Raw genomic sequence first — 16228 nt, forward strand, 5'->3', positions numbered from 1 at the left:
CGAGGTCATACACCCAAGGTGAATGGTTTATTGAATCTCGATCGTAGTGCAACATATTTATGGCACTTCCGTTTAGGTCATATTGGTGTAAAGCGCATGAAGAAACTCCATGCTGATGGGATTTTGGAATCACTTGATTATGAATCACTTGATGCTTGTGAAGTATGCCTCATGGGCAAGATGACTAAGACTCCGTTCTCTGGAACAATGGACCGAGCAACAGACTTATTGGAAATAATACATACTGACTTATTGGAACAATTTCAGAGTGAAGCGGAAAATCATCGTAACAACAAAATAAAGTTTCTACGATCTATTCGCAGAGACAAATATTTGAGTTGCGAGTTTGGTCTTCATTTGAAACAATGTGGAATAGTTTCACAACTCACGCCACCTGGAACACCACAGCATAATGGTGTGTCCGAACATCGTAACGATACTTTATTAGATATGGTGCGATCTAAGATGTCTCTTACCGATTTACCGCTATCATTTTGAGGGTTATGCATTAGAGACAACTGCATTCATATTAAACTATGGTTTTGAGGGTACCATCTAAATCCATTGAGATGACATCGTATAAACTATGGTTTGGCAAGAAACCTAAGCTGTCATTTCTTAAAGTTTGGGGTTGCGATGCTTATGTGAAAAAGCTTCAATCTAATAAGATCAAACCCAAATCGGAGAAGCGCGTCTTCATATGATACCCAAAAGAAACTGTTGGGTACACCTTCTATCACAGATTTGAAGGCAAGATCATTGTTACTAAGAGTGGATCCTTTCTAGAGAAGGAGTTTATCTCAAAAGAAGTGAATGGAAGGAAGGTAGAACTTGATGAGGTAATTGTACCTTCTCCCGAATTGGAAAGTAGTTCATCACAGAAATCAGTTCCAGTGATGCCTACACCAATTAGTGAGGAAGTTAATGATGATGATCATGAAACTTTAGATCAAGTTACTACCGAACCTCATAGGTCAACCAGAGTACGTTCCACACTAGAGTGGTACGGTAATCCTGTTCTGGAAGTCAGGTTACTAGACCTGACGAACCTACAAACTATGACGAAGCGATGATGAGGCCAGATTCCGCAAAATGGCTTGAGGCCATGAAATCTGAGATGGGATCCATTTATGAGAACAAAGTGTGGACTTTGGTTTACTTGCCCGATGATCGGCAAGCCATAGAGAATAAATGAATCTTTAAGAAGAAGACTGACGCTGACGGTAATGTTATTGTCTACAAAGCTCAACTTGTTGTGAAAGGTTTTCGACAAGTTCAAGGAGTTGACTACGATGAGACCTTCTCACCCAGAGCGATGCTTAAGTCCGTCCAAATCATGTTAGCAATTTCCACATTTTATGAAATCTGGCAAATGGATGTCAAAACTGCATTCATTAATGGATTTCTTAAAAGAAGAGTTGTATATGATACAACCAGAAGGTTTTGTCAATCCTAAAGGTGCTAACAAAATGTGCAAGCTTTAGCGATCCATCTATGGCTGGTGCAAGCATCTCAGAGTTGGAATATATGCTTTGATGAGTTGATCAAAGCATATAGTTTTATACGGACTTACGGTGAAGCCTGTATTTACAAGAAACTGAGTGGGAGCACTACAACCTTTCTGATAAGTATATGTGAATGACATATTGTTGATCAGAAATGATGTAGAATTTTCTGGAAAGCATAAAGGAGTGTTTGAAAGGAGTTTTTCAAAGAAAGACCTCGGTGAAGCTGCTTACATATTGAGCATCAAGATCTATAGATATAGATCAAGACGCTTGATAAGTTTTTTCAATGAGTACATGATACGTCTCCAACGTATCTATAATTTTTGATTGCTCCATGCTATATTATCTACTGTTTTGGACATTATTGGTCTTTATTATCCACTTCTATATTATTTTTGGGACTAACCTACTAACCGGAGGCCCAGCCCAGAATTGCTGTTTTTTGCCTGTTTTAGGATTTCGAAGAAAAGGAATATCAAACGGAGTCCAAACGGAATGAAACCTTCGGGAACGTGATTTTCTCACCGAATACAACTCAGGAGACTTGGACCCTACGCCAAGGCACGTAACAGGAGGCCACGAGGTAGGGGGCGCGCCCTACCCTAACAGGCGCGCCCCCAGCCTCGTGGGCCCCCTGTTGCTCCACCGACGTACTTCTTCCTCCTATATATACCCACGTACCCCCAAACGATCAGATACGGAGCCAAAAACCTAATTCCACCGCTGCAACTTTCTGTATCCACGAGATCCCATCTTGGGGCCTGTTCCGGAGCTCCACCGGAGGGGGCATCGATCACGGAGGGCTTCTACATCATCATCCAAGCCCCTCCGATGAAGTATGAGTAGTTTACTTCACACCTACGGGTCCATAGTTAGTAGCTAGATGGCTTCTTCTCTCTTTTTGGATCTCAATACAATGTTCTCCCCCTCTCTCGTGGAGATCTATTCGATATAATCTTCTTTTTGCGGTGTATTTGTTGAGACCGATGAATTGTGGGTTTATGATCAAGTCTATCTATGAATAATATTTGAATCTTCTCTGAATTCTTTTATGTATGATTGGTTATCTTTGCAAGTCTCTTCGAATTATCAGTTTGGTTTGGCCTACTAGATTGGTTGTTCTTGCCATGGGAGAAGTGCTTAGCTTTGGCTTCAATCTTGCGGTGTCCTTTCCTAGTGTGAGAGTGGGCAGCAAAGCACATATTGTATCGTTGCCATCGAGGATAACAAGATGGTTTTTTTATCATATTACATGAAACTATCCCTCTACATCATGTCATCTTGCTTAAGGCGTTACTCTGTTTTTAACTTAATACTCTAGATGCATGCTGGATAGCGGTCGATGAGTGGAGTAATAGTAGTAGATGCAGGAAGGAGTCGGTCTACTTGTCTCGGACGTGATGCCTATATACATGATCATACCTAGATATTCTCATAACTATGTTCAATTCTGTCAATTGCTCAATAGTAATTTGTTCACCCACCGTAGAATACTTATGGTCTTGAGAGAAGCCACTAGTGAAACCTATGGCCCCCGGGTCTCTTTCTCATCATATTAATCTCTATCACTTTATTATTGCTTTGCTTTTAATTTGCCTTTTACTTTTTACTTTGCATCTCTATACCAAAAATATCAAAAATATTATTTATCATCTCTATCAGATCTCACTTCCGTAAGTGACCGTGAAGGGATTGACAACCCCTAAGCGCGTTGGTTGTGTTGAGCTATTGTTTTTGTGTAGGTACAAGGAACTCATGCGTAGCCTCCTACTGGATTGATACCTTGGTTCTCAAAAACCGAGGGAAATACTTACGCTACTTTGCTGCATCATCCTCTCCTCTTCGGGGAAATCCAACGCAGTGCTCAAGAGGTAGCAAGAAGAATTTCTGGCGCCGTTGCCGAGGAGTCTGCGCAAAAGTCAACATACCAAGTACCCATCACAATCCCTATCTCTCGCATTACATTATTTGCCAATTTCCTCTCGTTTTCCTCTCCCCCCCCCCCACTTCACCCTTGCCGTTTTGTTCGCCCTCTCTCTCTATATCCCCTCTCTATTTGTCTTTTTGCCCGTTTGCCTTTTGTTTGCTTGTGTGTTAGTTTGTTTGCTTGTCATTATGGCTAGTCTAATAGCTTCTCCGGTGTCTCCCGAGAATGAAGTTCTAAATTTTAAACAATGGGAGGGAGAAAATCTAAAAGATGCTTGGTATAGAATTTACAATGCTCAAAATAGATCTACCAGGAAGCAATCTACTTCAGTTCTTCTCCGCAATTTTTATGTAGGTGCTAGTCCTTGGTATTGATATATCCTTGATACCATTCCCAGAGGGAATTTCTTGGGTAGCCATACTTTTGATTCTTATAATGCTATGTTAGATTTATTTGGCTCACCACCTCTTTTGGTTAATGGAACTATGTTAACTTTGGAGCATGTTATGCAAAGACTTGAAAATTATTGAAAATAAAGTTGCTACTATTGAATTAATTGAAAATCTAGATAAAAAGATCCACAACCAAATTACCCAATATGTATCTAAGGTAGGAATGACTTTGAAAAATATTAAGGAAAAGGAACCCATAGTTAATGAGAAAATAAACTTAGATTCCACTAGAATCGATAAACTTGAGGGTATCATTACAAACTTGGGAACCGCTTTTTCTTCCGTAAAGAATACTCCAAGTCCTCCTACTAAAATTGCCAAGCTTATGTATGTTCCTAAAAATAAGGGTGAATCATCTAGTAAGAAAATTGCGGATCTTAAATCTATAAGTATTCATCCCAATCTTTTTGCTATCATTAAGGAACCAATTGCTACAAATGAATTTTTTGATCTTGTGCCTAAGAGTTTGATAATCACTAGAAATAAAGAAATTTCTAAGGGAGATAGATGCCTCATTGAAGAATTGCCTACCAAAGATGGCAATACCTAGATCTATTCTTGCTTGTTATGCCTAGCTAAGGGCGTTAAACAATAGCGCTTGTTGGGAGGCAACCCAATCTTATTTTTATTCCTCTCCTGTTTAGTAATAAATAAATTATTTAGCCTATGTTTTGGTTGTGTTTTTTGTGTTTAATTAGTGTTTGTGCCAAGTAGAACCGTTGGGAAGACTTGGGGAAAGTCTTGTTGAACTTGCGGTAAAAAACAGAAACTTTAGCGCTCACGAGAACTAATGTCATTTTTATTTGGAAAGTGATATTTATTTAATTATTTTTTCAGATGATTAATAGATAAATTCCTCACGTCCAGCAATTTATTTTAGAATTTTTGGGGTTCCAGATCTTGCGCTAGCTACAGATTACTATAGACTGTTCTGTTTTTTGATAGATTCTGTTTTTCGTGTGTTGTTTGTTATTTTGATGAAACTATGGCTAATAAAATAGTTTATAATCCATAGACAAGTTGGAATACAGTAGGTATAACACCCATATAAATAAAGAATGAGTTCATTACAGTACCTTGAAGTGGTCTTTTGTTTTCTTTCGCTAATCAAGCTCACGAGTTTTCTACTTTAAGTTTTGTGTTGTGAAGTTTTCAAGTTTTGGGTAAAGATTTGATGGATTATGGAACAAGGAGTGGCAAGATCCTAAGATTGGGGATGCCCATGGCACCCCCAAGATAATATAAGGACACCTAAAAGCCAAAGCTTGGGGATTCCCCGGAAGGCATCCCCTCTTTCGTCTACTTCTATCGATAACTTTACTTGGAGCTATATTTCTATTCACCACATGATATGTGTTTTGCTTGGAGCGTCTTTTATAATTTGAGTCTTAGCTTTTTAGTCTACCACAATCATACTTTATGTACACACCTTTTGAGAGAGCCATACATAATTTGGAATTTGATAGAATACTCTATGTGCTTCACTTATATCTTTTGAGCTCTATAGTTTTACTCTAGTGCTTCACTTATATCCTTTGAGTTATATAATTTTACTCTAGTGCTTCACTTATATCTTTTAGAGCACGGTGGTGGATTTGTTTTATAGAAACTATTGATCTCTCATGCTTCACTTAGATTATTTTGAGAGTCTTAATAGCATGGTAATTTGCTTAATAATAAATATGCTTGGTATTCAAGATTTGTAAAACTTTCTTTTGAGTGCGTTGAATACTAAGAAAAAATTGATGCTTGATAATGGTTTTGAGATATGAGGATGGTGATATTAGAGTCATGCTAGTTGAGTAGTTGTGAATTTGAGAAATGCTTGTGTTAAAGTTTGTGATTCCCGTAGCATGCACGTATGGTGAACCGTTATGTGATGAAGTCGGAGCATGATTTATTTATTGATTGTCTTCCTTATGAGTGGCGGTCGGGGACGAGTGATGGTCTTTTCCTACCATTCTATCCCCCTAGGAGCATGCGCGTAATACTTTGCTTTTATAACTTCTAGATTTTTGTAATAAGTATATGAGTTCTTTATGACTAATGTTGAGTCCATGGATTATACACACTTTCCTTCCTTCCACCATTGCTAGCCTCTCTAATACCACGCACTTTTCGCCAGTATCATACACCCACCAAATACCTTCCTCAAAACAGCCACCATACCTACCTATCATGGCATTTCGATAGCCATTCCGACATATATTGCCATGCAACTTTCCACCATTCCGTTCATTATGACACACTCCATCATTGTCATATTGCTAGCATGATCATGTAGTTGACATTGTATTTGTGGCAAAGCCACCGTTCATAATTCTTTCATACATGTCACTCTTGATTCATTGCATATCCCGGTACACCGCCGGAGGCATTCATATAGATTCATATTTTGTTCTAAGTATTGAGTTGTAATTGTTGAGTTGTAAGAAAAAAAGTGTGATGATCATCATTTTTAGAGCATTGTCCCAAGTGAGGAAAGGATGATGGAGACTATGATTCCCACACAAGTCGGGATGAGACTCCAGAAGAAAAAAAAGAGGCCATAAAAAAAGAGAAGGCCCAAATAAAAAAATGAGAGAAAAAGAGAGAAGGGACATTTTTACTATCCTTTTACCACACTTGTGCTTCAAAGTAGCACCATGATCTTCATTGTAGAGAGTCTCTCATTCTGTCACTTTCATATACTAGTGGGAATTTTTTATTATAGAACTTGGCTTGTATATTCCAATGATGGGCTTCCTCAAAATGCCTTAGGTCTTCGTGAGCAAGCGAGTTGGATGCACACCCACTTAGTTTCTTTTGTTGAGCTTTCATATACTTATAGCTCTAGTGCATCCGTTGCATGGCAATCCCTACTCACTCACATTTATATCTATTGATGGGCCTCTCCATAGCTCATTGATACGCCTAGTTGATGTGAGACTATCTTCCCCTCTTTTTGTCTTCTCCACAACCACCATTCTATTCGACATATAGTGCTATATCCATGGCTCATGCTCATGTATTGTGTGAAGATCGAAAAAGTTTTGAAAATGTCAAAAGTAAATCTGGGAGTGGTTTTAGAAAAACTGGGTGTAATGGGTTGGTTTTTATTATGGGCTTGATTGATTTAGGTCTTATTGGGCTGAGGCTTTCTTAAGTTTGGTTTGGTTTCGGTTTGGAGAAAAACCAGTTTGGGTATAGTTGGTTATGGGCTGAAATCGTTTGATGCATTATGGGCTACAAACCATGGGTAGAACCCGGTTCATTGTATTGGTTTGTTGCCTCCCAGGCTCCCACGCACTAGCCCCCTGTCGCTTCCCCCGCGCCGCTGCCTTCTGTCTCTTCCCCCTCGCCGCCCCCTTCCTTGCGCCGCCGCCCGCCGCCCACCCTCCACCCACCGGCCGCCTCGCCGTCACCCTCGGGTGCTGGCCCCTCCTCAGCACAGCAGTCCTGACCATGAGCTAGCCCGAGCTGGCCCTCCCATCGGTTCCGCCGCGCCTCCCCGTCCGCTAGGGTTGAGGTCGCCGGGCCGTCTCCTCCGCGCCACCTTCCCTCTGTCGGCAGGTACCTCCTGTTTCTTCTGTGTTGACCAGGTCCTACTCCTCCTGCGGCAAGTCGACAAGGTGCTCCGGCGGCAAGGTGCCCCTGCTGGTCCCCTCCTCATCTGGAAAACAGCAGCAACCAGGTCTTTATTCCTCAACAAAGAATCACTTTGATTTGTGTACATGTTCGGTTGAGGTTCAGTTTCAGTTTGCATCTGTCCATTACACTAGTTTGCAAATTTATTTACAGTAGTGTGCACACTCTGCCGCGTACCGCTGCTGCCTAACGCACGCACATTCATCGGTGACCACGAGCGGTTGCGAATTCGACGAGCATTGATGCGTTCCATGCTTTTATTTATATATACACTGTACTAGTACTTGTGTTTGTGTATTTGTGGTAGGAGTACTACTAATTCAGTTTGTAAGTCGCTTAACTATTCCATGGATGCAAGGAATAACTGAGTTTGTTTCTGTTCAAATTATTTACCTAATAATAATAATGTCAGGTGTAGTGGCAAGAACAAAAATCAGCTCATTTCTCTGAAGAAATCCTCGTTTGTCCCAGACGAGGGCTCCATTTAGGTTTGGATTCCATTATCCAAGTTGCAACTTGCTTAAGAAATCCTGTGGCTAAAACCACAGCCATTATCTGGTAGCAGGGAATACTCTGCTTGTGACAATTAATCTTGTTTGCTTCAGGCAATGATATGATAAACAAGATGAAATAATCATGACTTTCTTGAGCATGTATTGTTCAAGTGCAACTTACCAACAAACACTGAGATGAAGAAAACAAACACTATTTGCACCCATTGCACTTGTGCATGAGCTTACAGATGCACTTGAACAGAAGGATAAAGCATCAACCTCAAATTGTTGATATATAGTTCAGCTAGGCAGATAATCTTTGTGAAAGTGCCAAATCATTAAAAAAATCTACAAAGATTTTTTCCGCATGTACTGGAAGATGACAGTACCATTTTAGGACATCCTTGTGAAGAGCTTTGATGCAATCCATGTACTGTTTAGCTGGTATTAGGTGTTATATTTTCTCTTCTACCCTAGAATTATTCATTTTAATTCTTGTCAAAATCATGCCTCTATATATAGTTGAAATGATGTCCCATTTGTCCATGTTATTTTGCAGGTCATGGCCATCTCATATTCTCGGGTGCTTGTGCCGCGGCCAGCGTGATGATTTTTCTCATGAAGGATGTGAACTTCTGTGCCGAGTACTAGCGGCTCCCGCAGCCAGTTATGGCCAAGCTTGTTACATAGATTGTTTGTTTGATAGTCCATCTTTGTTTAGATGATGTGGATTCCTGATGCTCTAATTGCTTGTACCGTTTCTTTGTTAATTTCATTTCGTCAGAGGTTGACTTGATGCTCAAGTCTGAATATGAGTCCTTTGTAATGTATATTCAGTTTGAGATGTCATTGTAAAACTCCAGTTGGGTGAAGCAGTAAGTTGGTTCAGTGTGCTTCTTGTTTTTTGGTTCACTGTTAATATAGTGCTTAACCCATTTAATCAAATGGTTCTGGACCCATTTATGTAAACAGTTTCAACCCATGGTTGAAGGCTTGGTTTAGTTTAGTTTGGTTAAGATTCCCAGCAAGTTTGGTTTTGGTTGGGTGTCAAGATAGCTATCGTGGGTTTAGTTTAGGTTCAAGTGTCAAGCTAGCTCACGTGAGTTTGGTTGAGTTATGGTTCAGGTATCAAACTTTTCTCAGATTTAGTCAAAAGTATGAAACAATTGCTTGGCTTGTCATTGGGGTTGTGCATGATTTAAATACTTTGTGTGGTGAAGACTATATGATTTTGTAGGGATAGCTTTCTTTGGCCATGTTATTTTGAGAAGACATAATTACTTTGTTAGTATGCTTGAAGTATTATTATTTTTATGTCAACATGAACTTTTGTCTTGAATCTGAATATTCATACAACAATTAAGAAGAATTACATTGAAATTATGCCAAGTAGCACTCCGCATCAAAAATTCTTTTTTTATCATTTACCTACTCGAAGACGAATAGGAATTAAGCTTAAGGATGCTTGATACGTCTCCAACGTATCTATAATTTTTGATTGCTCCATGCTATATTATCTACTGTTTTGGACATTATTGGGCTTTATTATCAACTTTTATATTATTTTTGGGACTAACCTACTAACCGGTGGCCCAGCCCAGAATTGTTGTTTTTTGCCTGTTTTAGGGTTTCGAAGAAAAGGAATATCAAACGGAGTCCAAACGGAATGAAACCTTTGGAGACGTGATTTTCTCACCGAATACAACTCAGGAGACTTGGACCCTACGTCAAGGCACATAACAGGAGGCCACGAGGTAGGGGGCGCGCCCTACCCTACCAGGCGCGCCCCCATCCTCGTGGCCCCCTGTTGCTCCACCGACGTACTTCTTCCTCCTATATATACCCGCGTACCCCCAAACAATCAGATACGGAGCCAAAAATCTAATTCCACCGCCGCAAGTTTCTATATCCACAAGATCCCATCTTGGGTCCTGTTCCGGAGCTCCGCCGGATAGGGCATCGATCACGGAGGGCTTCTACATCATCATCCAAGCCCCTTCGATGAAGTGTGAGTAGTTTAATTCAGAACTACGGGTCCATAGTTAGTAGCTAGATGGCTTCTTCTCTCTTTTTGGATCTCAATACAATGTTCTCCCCCTCTCTCGTGGAGATCTATTCAATGTAATCTTCTTTTTGCGGTGTGTCTGTTGAGACCGATGAATTGTGGGTTTATGATCAAGTATATCTATGAATAATATTTGAATCTTCTCTGAATTCTTTTATGTATGATTGGTTATCTTTGCAAGTCTCTTTGAATTATCAGTTTGGTTTGGCCTACTAGATTGGTTGTTCTTGCCATGGGAGAAGTGCTTAGCTTTGGGTTCAATCCTGCGGTGTCCTTTCCCAGTGACAGAAGGGGCAGCAAGGCACGTATTGTATCGTTGCCATCGAGGATAACAAGATGGGGTTTTTATCATATTGCATGAAACTATCCCTCTACATCATGTCATCTTGCTTAAGGCGTTACTCTGTTTTTAACTTAATACTCTAGATGTATGCTGGATAGCGGTCGATGAGTGGAGTAATAGTAGTAGGTGCAGGAAGGAGTCGGTCTACTTGTCTCGGACGTGATGCCTATATACATGATCATACCTAGATATTCTCATAACTATGCTCAATTCTGTCAATTGCTCAACAGTAATTTGTTCACCCACCGTAGAATACTTATGCTCTTGAGAGAAGCCTCTAGTGAAACCTATGGACCCCGGGTCTCTTTCTCATCATATTAATCTCCATCACTTTATTATTGCTTTGCTTTTACTTTGCCTTTTACTTTTTACTTTGCATCTCTATACCAAAAATACCAAAAATATTATTTATCATCTCTATCATATCTCACTTCCGTAAGTGACCATGAAGGGATTGACAACCCCTAAGCGCGTTGGTTGCGTTGAGCTATTGTTTTTGTGTAGGTACGAGGGACTCGCGCATAGCCTCCTACTGGATTGATACCTTGGTTCTCAAAAACTGAGGGAAATACTTACGCTACTTTGCTGCATCATCCTCTCCTCTTCGGGGAAATCCAAAGCAGTGCTCAAGAGGTAGCAGTACATACCTTGACAAGGTTTTTGAAGTAGTTCAAAATGGAACAGTCAAAGAAGGAGTTCTTGCATGTGTTGCAAGGTGTGAAGTTGAGTAAAGACTCAAAAAGCTAACCACGGCAGAAAATAGAAAGAGAATGAGAAGTCATTCCCTATGCCTCAGTCTTAGGTTCTATAAAGTATGCTATGTTGTGTACCAGACCTATTGTGTACCTCACCATGAGTTTGGCAAGAGGGTATAATAGTGATCCAAGAGTGGATCACTCGACAGCGGTCAAAATTATACTTAGTATAATAAGGACATGTTTCTCGGTTATGGAGGTGACAAAAAGTTCATCGTAAAGGGTTACGTCAATGCAAGCTTTGACACTGATCCGGATGACTCTAAGTCTCAGTCTAGATACATATTGAAAGTGGGAGCAATTAGCTAGAGTAGCTCCGTGCAGAGCTTTGTAGACATAGAAAATTTGCAAAATACATATGGCTCTGAATGTGGCAGACTCGTTGACTAAACTTCTCTCACAAGCAAAACATGATCACACCTTAGTACTCTTTGGGTGTTAATCACATAGCGATGTGAACTAGATTATTGACTCTAGTAAACCCTTTGGGTGTTAGTCACATGGAGATGTGAACTAATCACATAAAGATGTGAACTATTGGTGTTAAATCACATGACGATGTGAACTAGATTATTGACTCTAGTGCAAGTGGGAGACTGAAGGAAATATGCCCTAGAGGCAATAATAAAGTTGTTATTTATATTTCCTTATATCATGATAAATGTTTATTATTCATGCTAGAATTTTATTAACCAGAAACTTAGTACATGTGTGAATACATAGACAAACAGAGTGTCCCTAGTATGTATCTACTAGACTAGCTCGTTAATCAAAGATGGTTAAGTTTCCTAACCATAGACATGTGTTGTCATTTGATGAACGGGTTCACGTCATTAGAGAATGATGTGATGGACAAGACCCATCCGTTAGCTTAGCATAATGATCGTTAAGTTTTATTGCTATTGCTTTCTTCATGACTTATACATGTTCCTCTGACTATGAGATTATGCAACTCCCGAATATCGGAGGAACACCATGTTCCTCTCACTATGAGATTATCACAACGTAACTGGGTGATTACAAATATGCTCTACAGGTGTCTCCGAATATGTTTGTTGGTTTGTCATAGATTGATATTAGGATTTGTCACTCCATGTATCGGAGAGGTATCTCTGGGCCCTCTCAGTAATGCACATCACTATAAGCCTTGCAAGCAATGTGACTAATGAGTTAGTTACGGGATGATGCATTACGAAACGAGTAAAGAGACTTGCCGGTAACGAGATTGAACTAGGTATGATGATACCAACGTTCGAATCTCGGGCAAGTAACATACCGGTGACAAAGGGAACAACGTATGTTGTCATTAAGGTTCGACTGATAAACATCTTCGTAGAATATGTAGGAACCAATATGGGCATCCAGGTTCCGCTATTGGTTATTGACCAGAGAAATGTCTCGGTCATGTCTACATAGTTCTCGAACCCGTAGGGTCCGCACGCTTAACGTTCATTGACGATATAGTATTATATGAGTTATGTATGTTGGTGACCGAATGTTGTTCAGAGTCCCGGATGTGATCATGGACATGACGAGGAGCTCCGGAATGGTCCGGAGGTAAAGATTCATTTATTGGATGATACGGTTAGGCCAAGGGGTCAGGCCCACATGGCTATAGGTCGATGCAAAAGATAGTTTTGCGGAGGTCAGAGGCCAAACGCCGGAGACCCTGGCGTCTGGACCTGGGCCAAACGCCGAGGCTCGTGGCGTCTGGGCTAGACGCCAAGGATTGTGGCGTTTGGTCCTGGAGTCCGACTGGGTCTCTTGTCTTTCGGGTAAAACCGACTTTGAGGAGGCTTTTACTCCAAGTTTCGACTCCAGGGCTCAACATATAAATAGAGGGACAGGGCTAGCACCCAACACACATCAAGAAACACCAAGCCGTGTGCCGGCAACCCCGTCCCCTCTAGTTTATCCTCCGTCATAGTTTTCGTAGTGCTTAGGTGAAGCCCTGCGGAGATTGTTCTTCACCAACACCGTCACCACATCGTCGTGCTGCCGGAACTCATCTACTACTTCACCCCTCTTGCTGGATCCAGAAGGCGAGGACGTCATCGAGATGAACATGTGCTGAACGCGGAGGTGTCGTGCGTTCGGTACTTGATCAGGACGGATCATGAAGGTGTACGACTACATCAACCGCATTGATAAACGCTTCCGCTTTCGGTCTATGAGGGTACGTAGACACACTCTCGCCTCTCGTTGCTATGCATCTCCTAGATAGATCTTGCGTGATCGTAGGATTTTTTTTTGAAATACTGCGTTTCCCAACACATACATGACCTGATTAAGCCCTAGTAAGGATAAATCAGTGTCTATATGAATGCAACCATGTACCTTTTATCTCTGTGTCTTCTACGTAATCCAATTCATATGATACCCTTGGTTTTCCTGAACTTGATGGGTAACAAATAGTCTTTGTCGTGGAATTGTCACGGCAGATGTCCTCGTTGAAAGGACTTAGTTGTGAGGCCAACGCATCTATGTAGTAGGTTGAGAGGGGTTGAGCGGGACGAGAGACACGAGGTTTTACCCAGGTTCGTCCCCTCGCGGTGGAGGTAAAAGCCGACATCCTGCTTCATTGATATTGATGATGATGATCACGGTTACAAGGGTGCTCTATCTCGAGAGCTATTGACTTGTCTGTCTAAACCTAACTTGTCCAACTTGTGGAACTTGTCAATCTTGTCCCTCTTGGGGAGCCCTGCCCCTCCTTATATATGTTGAAGGTGCAGGTTACATGACTAGTCCTAGTATGATTAGGATTACTTTATTACAAGTGGAGTCCTAGTCTTGCTTCTTTGTAGGAGAATATTCCTTGTGCTTTTCTCATAAACCGGCCCACCATTAACATGAACCGGCCTTCTGGGCCTTGGGCCTTGTCATCCGTCTGACCCGCTCGCCTGGTCACCAGTGAGTCATAATATTCAGGCGGGTTGCTTGTAAACCGCCAGGGCGGGTCGCCAGTGAATTGCTAAGTGTCAACTGGGTCTCAAGTAAACCGCCAAGTCCGGCCGGGTCATATTTCCGACCGGGTCATACCGCGGGGTATATCCCCGACAGTCTTCAAATATCCCGAGGGAAGAAAATTATATGAAAGCTGCACTCTAACCTGCAACAATAAGGGGAGAAAATTAAAATACATATTTGCTAGCAAAAATGATCACCATGATCTTAAATAAGCAAATAGAGCATTATCGTTCCCACAAAGGCAAATGACAGAGTACAGCAAAGCTGGAAGTACCAACCATCATATATTGAAATATGTTGTTTACTTCATCGACGGATCTAACAAAACTGAATTAAGTTAGAAACCTGATCAGGTGCAAGCTTGCAGTATGGAAGTAGATCGATCATGGGTACAAGAAATGAATTAAATTCAATATTGAATAATCTCCTCACTCACCTCTAGAGCTTTTGCAAGAAAGGGATTAAATTCAATATCGGAGAGTAGATCTCTTGTTTTAAGCTTGACTTGATTCTATTGTTAACTAAACTAGCAGAGTGGCCTGTCCGATGTGCGGGCTAGACTTTTTAGATTTTCATCAATATAATACGGGCAACCTCTTTTATTTGTTGAGCATTTTTCTAAAGCAACTACTTAGATGATGTTGGTGTTCTTGATATTTACAATCCAGTATAATGTTCCTCTTCATTAAAATATTTACAATCTAGTCTAATGGTCCTCTTCATTAAAATTTGACGGATCCTAGATAATGAACATTAATGAAAATTTAGCATTTGTTACACAAATCTAACAATTCAAATTTAATTAAAGTTTTATTTAACCCTATACCTTTAATTTTCCTATTGAACTTCTGAGAGCACTTTGACTTTCATTAAATACTACTAATGTTTTTTTTTTGCAAGGGAATGCTACTAATGCTTTAATTGTAGATAGGATTACGGATAAAGAGCAAAAGATTACTGCATGCATAGGATACTCAAATTTCTCTTGAGGACACCTAACCACAGTTTATAAAATGGGAATGCTAAAAATCTTACCCAAGCTATTGAAATACCATTATGTAGGTATATGCATAATTTGGAATGGCATTTTTTAATCCAATAGTTCAAGATGGGGCAATAGGTAGTCTTTCCTCTTTACCATTGGATCTACATATAATACATATAAATAAGTTTACAGTAACATATCTTAGTGGAAACCATTCTATATGAATAAGTAGAATAAGCTAGCAATACTCAAACTACATCCCTGAAGGCATAACAAGGGTAAACAAACTATTTCAGAAAAACGGCCATCGCCGGACTTGGAATATTTGAGGGGTGTACCTTAAAGAAGTGAGTTTTACAATATGCAGTAGAATGAATTTTTATATTTGGCAAGTATAGATTGCTAAAATATACAAGAATTGGACACTGTTTAGCATCAACGTGCTTAGAATTAAATGTGACAACAAATCTTCAATTTTAGTTAAGTTGTGGCTGTCCTATGCACATACAAATAATTTTGTCACCTCACCAATATCAGTCAAGTGAATTCTCTACACAGTAATCAATCTCCTGTAGAAGTTTTGTCACCTCACCAAGATATAAATGTGAGCGTTTGTCAGCACTATCAGGTGTACTACATAGTAAAATCATGGGCCCATAATGTTGACAAATACTTTCGAGTTTGTAAAGCTCCTACAAACCTTCCATAGTTTTTTATGCAATTCTATTTGAAGCATAGCTTCGGAAATTTTTAATCATCACACAGTGCTAATGATCTGTAAATTTGGACAAACTAATATGTCAGGCTTATCACAAGTGTCATACATGATGTAGAATCTAATTTCACTCATGTGATTCATAGACAGACCCAACACTTGTTTGCGTGTAAGAAAATAAACTGGGTTAAAAGACCACAATTAGTACAGTATCATGTACTATTATTCCGCCCAAAAAGCATCTTGTACTCTTAGAGTTATGGACGTCTAGGTTTTTTGATGTTTCTTTGAGAGGTTAGGTATATATATGGTTCTAAAGACATGGAAGAACCCATATCCAATGCGCTCCTTCAAAAATTGTCTGTACAAATATAAAGTTTTCGACAT

The sequence above is a fragment of the Triticum urartu genome, chromosome 6A (assembly GCF_056163025.1).
Source record: "Triticum urartu cultivar PI428250 chromosome 6A, HENAU_Tu73, whole genome shotgun sequence".
Lineage (NCBI taxonomy): Eukaryota > Viridiplantae > Streptophyta > Magnoliopsida > Poales > Poaceae > Triticum > Triticum urartu.